Below are 9,259 nucleotides of genomic sequence, written 5' to 3' on the forward strand. Positions count from 1 at the left end.
AATGCGATTTTTGTCAATGTGGGTATATTTTTCTCATTGCAATTCCAGATTGATCTTCCTTTTGGCAGAGGTTCCTAAATCAGAATTTTATATTTCTTAGTAACCACTCCATCAAGAAGGTATAATTTAATACACGTTAGGAAAATGGAGAATCCTATTCTGATAGGAATAAAATCCTTTATCCATGTTTTTGATATATTATAACAAATCTCCTAAAAACCTATTTGAGACTGGACACCGTTGTTCATGCATATAATTCCAGCGCTTTGGGAGGCCGAGGCACATCACCTGAGATCAGGAGTTTGAGACCATCTTGGTCAACATGGCAAAACGCCTTCTCTACTAAAAATACAAAAAAGAAAAGTAACCAGGTGTGGTGGCAGGCGCCTGTAATCCCTGTAATACTTGGGAGGCTGAAACAGGAGAATTGCTTGAACCGAAGAGGTAGAGGTTGCAGTGAGCTGGGATTGTGACAGTGCACTGGAGCCTGGCGACAGAGCAAGACTCTGTTAAAACAAACAAACAAACAAACAAACAAACAAACAAAAACCTATATGAGTAGGGCACAGACCACAGAAGTACAATAAAAACAAAAACTTATTTGAAAAGGGCACAGACCACAGAGGTACAGTTCGCTTTTTGATCTTGGGTGCCTATTCCAAGCCCCGGAGAGTAATTTTTGTCTTTTATCTACATCACTACATGAGTCAAAAGGACAAATTCAACCACAAGTTCCAACCAGATAAGACACTGAGATATGCCAACAACAGTAATTACAAGGACAGTGTCACGATCAGAAAAGAGGCATATGTACATACAAGTGTGATGGAGGAACTAAAGAGAGTAATTGATGGCAGTAAAATTACCAAAGAGTATGAGGCTCTGTGGCTTCCTCCTGACTAGGAGGAGCTTGAAATCGTCACTGGACATGAACACGCTTCTTTTACAACATCCAGTATTGGTTCCCTTATTGATGTTAAGCAATCCAAAGATCCGGAAGGCTTAATAACATTTTATATCTTGTTCATGACCAGGAAGTGTCTGGTTTTCAGTGTTACTGAATTACACTTCAAGAGTAAGCCTAGATTAAATATTGGCGTGAACACAAAGAAGGTGGATATAGCTGTTTTTAATCAACTATCAAAATATTTTTGTGTATATCAGAATAATATTTTTATAAACTATAAATTATTGTGTTTGATAAATATTGATAAAAATTACAAGTAAACTTAAAATCCTATTTGTAATCCTAAGGGACTCAAAGGTCATTTTTGAAGATACTTTAAAATACATGTTATTTCAAATAAATAAAATCTGTCTATTTAACTTTGTTATATCACTTACAAGTACTGGAATATATTCCAAATTACTTTGTTATATCACTTCAAGTACTGGAATATATTCTAAATTCAATGGCAATAAGAACTCATAAAAATTCAGGATCCAATAATCATTAATATTCTCAATAGACTAATTACTGTATGGTCCAAGTACATGCTGCAGATGACTGAGGTCTTCTATTGGAAGAATTCTGTACCAATATGCTAGTATATAATTCTTATCTCTTTCTTTTTGCTTTTTATGAATTTTATTTAAGGAATTTGTATATTTTCTTCTTTCCAAGGCGCAACCTTTATTCTTCATTAGAATCCTTGTAAATTACAAGCAAAAAAATATATTTGTTTTATATCTGGAGAACAAATGTATGTTCCTTCTTCATCCTCAGACAGAGTGATTGATAGCTTTGTTATCAAATTCTGAATGAAATAAATTTTGTCTCACTTTGAGAATAAATAGTGACAATACAGGTCCTTTCTGCCAACCAACTTGGACATGACTCATTGCATTTCTATTGGCCAATGAATGTACCTGGAAATGGGCTTGAAAAAAATGGCATTTAAGTACTACCTAAATAGCAGTATAGGCTATTTCCTTCATCTGGATGGCTTTTATTTCATTATTTACATGTACCATTCTTCTATTAGTTTTGCTATTCATTCTCTTATTAGTAGAATATCAGAAAGTCAGAAAGCTGAAATGTATTTGGTAGCATTTATTCACAAATAGATATGTAGTAAGAGAATGTATACCCTAGAGTCTGGAAAGTCTGAATTAGTATCTGTAGTGGGCTATATTTTTCTTCAAGATCTTCCCTGCTACTCTCTGGGAAAAGATAAAGCTTCTCCACCCTATAATAGCATGATTAGCCTTGCTCTCACTAATTAAGTGTGAGCAAGTGACATTTTCCACTTCTGGATGGAAAGTTTAAGAGCCAGTACACCATGGTTTATCAGGATGTCTTCTTATCTCTGTCATATATCTGAAAATATTTTAGATAAAACATCAGTTCTGTGAGCTTAGGTTCCCTGGTGAAGAGAATGTGGAGTCAAATGACAGCCAGTCTGCCATGAACATGGAGTATGGGTAAGGAATGAACTGTGGTGATTGTAAATCACTGAGCAGTGGGAGAGTGTTTGTTAACTGCTGAATAACCAAATATCAGTCCTCACGAGTTATGCAAACTTTATGAGCAGACTTAGCCCCTCTTTGGCTTAATTTCCTCATTTTCAAATGGACATCATCTAAACCAGATAATTTAGGTAAAACAGCACAGTGCTTACCTACTATGTAACAAATATCCAGTAAATGATGACTTATATTATTGCTGTTGTTCATGAGGCCAGGAAGTCCACTAAATACTGTAGATTATACCATTATCTCATGAAGTTTGAAGTTTCATAGGGTACATGTAAAACAATACCTTTAGCAATGAGATAAATGTCTCAAGAAGATGAAGAGGTGCTTCCATATTAGAAGCATTTAGCTTATTATTATTATTATTATTATTATTATATTATTGCATTTTAGGTTTTGGGGTACATGTGAAGAACATGTAAGATTGTTGCATAGGTACACACATGGCAGCGTGGTTTTCTGCCTTCCATCCCCTTGCCTGTATCTGTCATTTCTCCCCATGCTATCTCTTCCCACCTCCCCGCCCCCCTTACAACTGTTGGTGGGAATGTAAATTAATTCAACCATTGTGGAAGACAGTGTGGCGATTCCTCAAGGACCTAAAAATAGAAATCCCATTTGACCCAGCAATCCCATTACTGGGTATATATCCAAAGGATTATAAATCATTCTACTATAAGGACACATGCACACGAATGTTCATAGCAGCACTGTTTACAATAGCAAAGACCTGGAACCAACCCAGAAGCATTTAGCTTTAACAGGTTATCTGAAAAGGCTCCCTGAAGGTACGACATTTGAGTTAAGAACTAATGGTAAGATTTTCCCAGGCAAACAAGGAGCAAAAAGGCATTCCAGGTGGAAGCACGTTCAACAACAACAAAAAGCATGGCCGCTTTTTAAGAATTCCAAGAGGGCTGGATATGTGAGATAAAGGGTTGAATCCTTATCCTGTAGGTCATGGAGCCCCACTGAAGGGTTTTAAGTACAAGTGTGACACCATACCATACCTCAGGTCAAGATGGAAAGAGTTATGCTATGTAAAGTAGACCTCCACAACACCCTTTTATACATTAGTACAGTGCTAAAGTTTAAAATACGTTTCTCTATATTTGAGCAAAACGGAAGGGGGCCATCTAATTCTAACATGGAATGAGTGGTCTGACTTGGTGAAAAGAGAATGCTAGGCCTATTTGTACCATATAAGATACCCATTTAGGCTTCTTATAACCATATTAGTTGCTCGTTTTTCCTGCCATGGCCATGGTTTCATGGAACTACTGTTTGAAAATATGTATAGATTTTACAATACTATGATAGAAGAAATATGTATGTAATATTCACTAGTTTTTTACAATGAGTGGTTGTGGCTAATGATTTAAAGGTATAAATCCCATAATACTCAGAGGAACATTTTTGAATACTTCAAATTAATATTATACTTTGATAAAGGACAATTAATAACTGACAAATTAGAATAAAATTTAAAATGAGTAAATAGTACTTTTTAGATTTTGTATTTAAGAATTTTGATTTAAAATTTTAAATATTAAGACATTTATAGTTATTTAAATGATTAATTTCTATTAGAAATATAATTCCATCTATTTTCAATGAGCCTAAGATTCTCTGATACTGAGCAGGATTCATTTGAATTTTTCGCTAATAATGACAGTTAACATACGTATGGAACTATGTGTTTCATGAACAGACATAAGAATTTCATATGGAGAAATTATTTTAATACTTATGGCAATCCTAAATGTTAGGCTGTATTATTATTCCTATTTTATACACAATAAAATTAAGATCTGAAGACAGTAAGTGACTTGCCCAAGGTTGAAGAGTATGAGGTGGACCTAAGAATTGAACCTGGCAGAATGGCTCCAGATTCCATGCTCTTAGCCACAATAGTATATTGACTCCCTTTTTTATTGATCACAACACGTGTAAAAATTAGAGCAGTACAAATACGTTAATAATATTTGGGCCTTTTTCTTTGGAGGGAGAGGAGAAATGAGGATTACCAATAATATTCTCTCTTCAGTGAACTACCAGATTAAACCCCAAGCCAAACATATTTGACTAAGTTTGGAAAATTGCTGGAAAAATAAGGAGGGTCATCCAAGAGAAATCATAGCTAGAAGTCAGCTTGGCAGACCCCAGACTCCACCACAGGTCCAGACTGGTGTGTGGTCAAAGCCAATATGACAGAGAGGTGGGTGCACTTGGTTTAGGATGACCAGGACAGTTAGAACAGAAAAATCAGCAAGAGCAGTCAAGATGGTGTATAGAATAAATCAATGATTCTTACATTTTAGATAAGCCCTTTGATTTGACTTTCTGATCACAAATACTGATTATGATACAAATAACTAAAATCATTTATAAATTGAGCTTCTGAACAAGGAAGACACAAATAAGTTCTTTAACCACCTCACAATAATTTTAACATATCTAGATAATTTTACTTTGGCAAAATGAAACAAAGACAGTAAACAGTTGGAGCTGAATTATTGCACTGGTGATGGTTAATTTCTACTTCCTATACCCTCAGTTCTCCTCTAGTTCCTTTCTTCCAGAGAACAGCTTTTAAACTCTGCTCTCTGTTTTGACTTCTACTCAGTATCTGTTTAATTCTTGTTATCAAAATTCAGATTCGTTTGTTGTCACAAAACACCTCCAACCAATATAATATTAGTCCCACCTAAACTGAGAAAAGTTATCTCTCATTCCACTTGCCTTTCTTTACAAAATCGTGATGAAAAATTAGTAAATAGTACTTTTTGGATTTTGTATTTAAGATTTCTGACTTGGAATTTCCTTTATTAGGAATAAATTTGAAATGACAACGATTTGTACTACAGATATGCATGCTAACTTCATTCTGTAATGTGTAATGTATAGTTATCCAATATTTTAGTACTTTTGTAAGCACTAAATTATATTGTAAATTTATAGATGTAAATTATACTTATATCTCCCCCAGCCCTATCATATTATATTGTTCTGGATTTAATAATAAGCATTCAACAAATTAATATTGAATTGAAGCATCACTATCACTATTCTACTATTGTAAATTCTATGCACTTCATTCTATATAGACATTCTCATCATATTAGGAAACTTACTTTTTAGTACACTAGTAGTATCTTTAGCAAAGGAGTGGATACTTGTCGTTCAGCAAGGAATACATAATCTCAGTCTGGCTATCATGCTGTTGCATTAAATTCAAACTTATTTTAAAATACATAGATTTTCTTTATAGCTTGACACACATAAACAAAAGTTTGACCATATTCCCATCTTTGACATTCTCCAGGCAGACCCCTACCAGTGAATGCTTTGGTACAGCAACTCATAGGTTATTTTAAAGTTACTTATCTGACAACCCAGCTAAAAATCAGCAGACAAAGAGTTCCAAACAGAAACCATAAACTCTATGAAACAGAATCTCGGATAAGTTCTTTATTTTCTTCAAACTTCAGTGCCCTTAGTTGTAAAATGAAAATGGATAATAATTCTAATCTATAGTATTGCGCTAAGGACTAAATGAGATAAAGTCACTAAAATGTTTAGTGCAGATAGTGACACAAGCACCAATATATTTGAGAGAAGCAGGTTGAAACAAAACAAACTCATAAGCTTTACAAAAGTCTTTTAGGCTTTCGCTCAAAATAATTTTTTATCCTTTTTTTTTTTTTTGTACATAGCTCTTACAAAGCTGGTTATCTACTTTCCACCCTACAACATACTAAGATTAGCAAAGTGACACATTGGCAGGGGAAAGCTCAGAGCACCCATCACTTTGGCTGGCACACAGTGGCTCTTCTGTAAATGTTTATCATTGCCATTGTCAGCTAAGAGCAGTACATTTAGAGTCCCCTTGGCTCAGCCAGGTGCTAGAGGAGGCACATAGGAAAAACAAATTGTAAAGAAGTAATCATGAACCTCAAAAGCTGGTATCATGCAAATATAGCCCTAAACATTTATGTTTAGCCCTAACCATTCTGACTTTGAGGCCTCAGAATATTAACACACAATAAGAGTGTGTTGAGTGTATAAAAAGCAATGGATCTAGGTTTAGTCTCCAATCAAGGTCTTCCTCTCATAAGTTGTGTGAGCTTCAGAAAATTGTTTATTTGCTCTGTAACCTCAGTGGCCCCAGCAAATAAAGGAAGATAACAATCACTACTTCGAAAGGTGGTTTTGAAAACCAAACATATGTGTGAAGTACCTGGCATATACGTGTATTCAGTACATGTTGTATAAGACGATAAAGAGATGGATAATAACATTTAGAACAATTTATTTTCTCACTTGAAGGTTTTCTCTTTTTAAGGTTTTGCATTAAAACTAGAAGCTTCAATGATCCATAGACTTTATTCAGATAGAATTCTTCATTTTTAAACGATGTTAGACAAATAAAGCATTACTACCTATGAATTAGAAACACATACACCATTTTTAAAAAGCATTATAAACACAAGTTAAAGGCAAATACTGGATTTTCATGATTATTTCACTATATTGTATATACACATATAAATAATCATCAAGAGGTACACCTTAAATATATACAATTTTAATAGTCAATTCTACTTAAGGAAAGCTGGGCAAATTAAAATATAGAAAAACATATACGACAAAGGATTCATGAACTTAATATATAAAACTACCCTAAGTGTTAATACAAAACATTGTGGAACAAAAGTAGAATGAATGACAACTGCTATATACACATGCATATTGACTAGGATGTGGGGAAACAGGCATCTTTACACACTGCTGGTCTGCCTGTAAGACAAGTTCTCAGTTTATATCAAAAGCTTCAAAACGTTTATTCTTTCATCCAGTAATACTAAAGAACATATTCAAAAGTTAATACAAAAGAAAATTCACCTCTTATAGATGGAAGTGTCATTAAGTTTGTGGTCGACTAATATGGAAATGGTTAAGAGAATTATAAATTATAGCTCATTCACATAAAGTAGTATATATTAATTAATGCAATTCAATAATGTACACACATGGTCCAAAAAATATGATCATAATATAACATTAAGGGAAAAGCAACAAACTATGTATTGAATATTGTATATCACAATAACAGTAGATAGAGAAGAAAGTATACTTTAAAAAGCTACATACACATATAAAAATTTAGATGAAATATAGACATGTTATAGCAATTATTTGGTACTACTTTGGGTGATTCTCAATTTCTTCTTTTTGCTTATTTTAATTTTCTGCATTCTTTATATTAACCGTATAGTCCTTTTACAATAGAAAATATAATGGAAATGAATGCATATTGATTTGTATATAACCTATTTGTAAACAGTACCATTTATTAGAAAGTGTATAAAGTAAATCTTCAATAATCTTATATTTATATGTTATTTGTAACTTTCCAAACAATATTGTCTTAAGACCAAGATACTTGAACAAAGTCATTTCACTAATAAGGGAGACAGCTCTGTCATAAATATAATTCTTAAAGTCCATGGCCCTTTCCGCTATACTGAACGTTGGCTTACACTTAATCTCTGCATGGGAGTAAAAGAAGCCAACTTAATATTAAACTATACTATAACCAGAATTCTACTCTGAATATTTTTAGAGCAATCCAGCATATTATTATTTTTCATTTCATTGAGTTTTCTTCATGGTAAGTTTGGACTGCAAATTCTTTTCAGAGTGGAAACTTCAAATTAAAATGTCAGTTTTGATTCAATGAATATGCTTTACTTTCAAAATATTTAGAACAAATATTTTTATTAAAACCAAGATGATCAGATGATAGAGTATGTAAATGTTATGATAAGTTTTATCATTTAGTAAAAATATTTTAAGCCTTATTACACAAATTCTGAAATTTTATATTGCATAAAAACTTTAGTCTCAAAAATATACATACACATATGTATATTTATATTTAAAACATATGTAACAATTCAAGGTTCTTATGCTATTGTTTGTCAACATCTATGATAAACAATCCAATCTGCTGACAATTTCCAACAATTGTTGACAATGATAGCATCCATTATACTCTGTACACTCAGCACTCTAATGCAGCTCTCACTGATGCATTGCAATGCATTTTGTTATGTTTAATTTCTTTCCATATATACATACTAATTCCTTTATGGTCCTTTTCTTTATGGGAGATCAATGTAGACTTTTGGGGTTCAGTCTAGGTTGACAGTCTCCAGACACACAAAATCAACTTCCTATATATCTTTCATTATTCAGAAAAATTACACAATTTACTATATACCCACTACCCACCCTCCAAATGGTTGGGCATTTAACAGATAACCTATGAAAGCCAGACCTCATAGGCAATTGTCACTTGAATTTACTTCACCCCTCATTGGGTACAGATCTCAATCATGGTGCAAAGAGCTCTAATGGTTTACGAGAAGAGTTTCACACAAATTTCCTTTCACCTCCCCTTCTTCCTATCTTGTAAGACCTATAAAGATCTCTGCCTCACCTCTCCCAGCAACATCTCCCCTTGTTTCACTCTTGTCTAACATTTTCAGTAAGGATGAGAAGGAGAGGACTTCTTTAGTCCTTTCTCCTCTGAGAATTATTGAATATTCTTTCCCAGACCACAGGAAGCTAAATCAGAGCCACATATAAGTTGATAATGATGTCCTAAGCACTGCACTATTTTTCTCCCTTTTCTTCTTACTTTTCTCATTTTCTCTTAGTCTTCATCTTTTTTCTCCACCTCACACAAACACCACCAGCCCTTCTTGAGATCCACCCT

General features: G+C 33.5%; 1 pseudogene; it reads left to right on the forward strand.

The window, feature by feature from the left end:
• Positions 1–702: 702 nt before the first annotated feature.
• LOC104651049 (protein mago nashi homolog pseudogene) lies at positions 703–2,428 on the forward strand (annotated as a pseudogene).
• The last annotated feature ends 6,831 nt before the right edge of the window (positions 2,429–9,259 follow it).

Source organism: Saimiri boliviensis, chromosome 1 (assembly GCF_048565385.1).
Source record: "Saimiri boliviensis isolate mSaiBol1 chromosome 1, mSaiBol1.pri, whole genome shotgun sequence".
NCBI lineage: Eukaryota > Metazoa > Chordata > Mammalia > Primates > Cebidae > Saimiri > Saimiri boliviensis.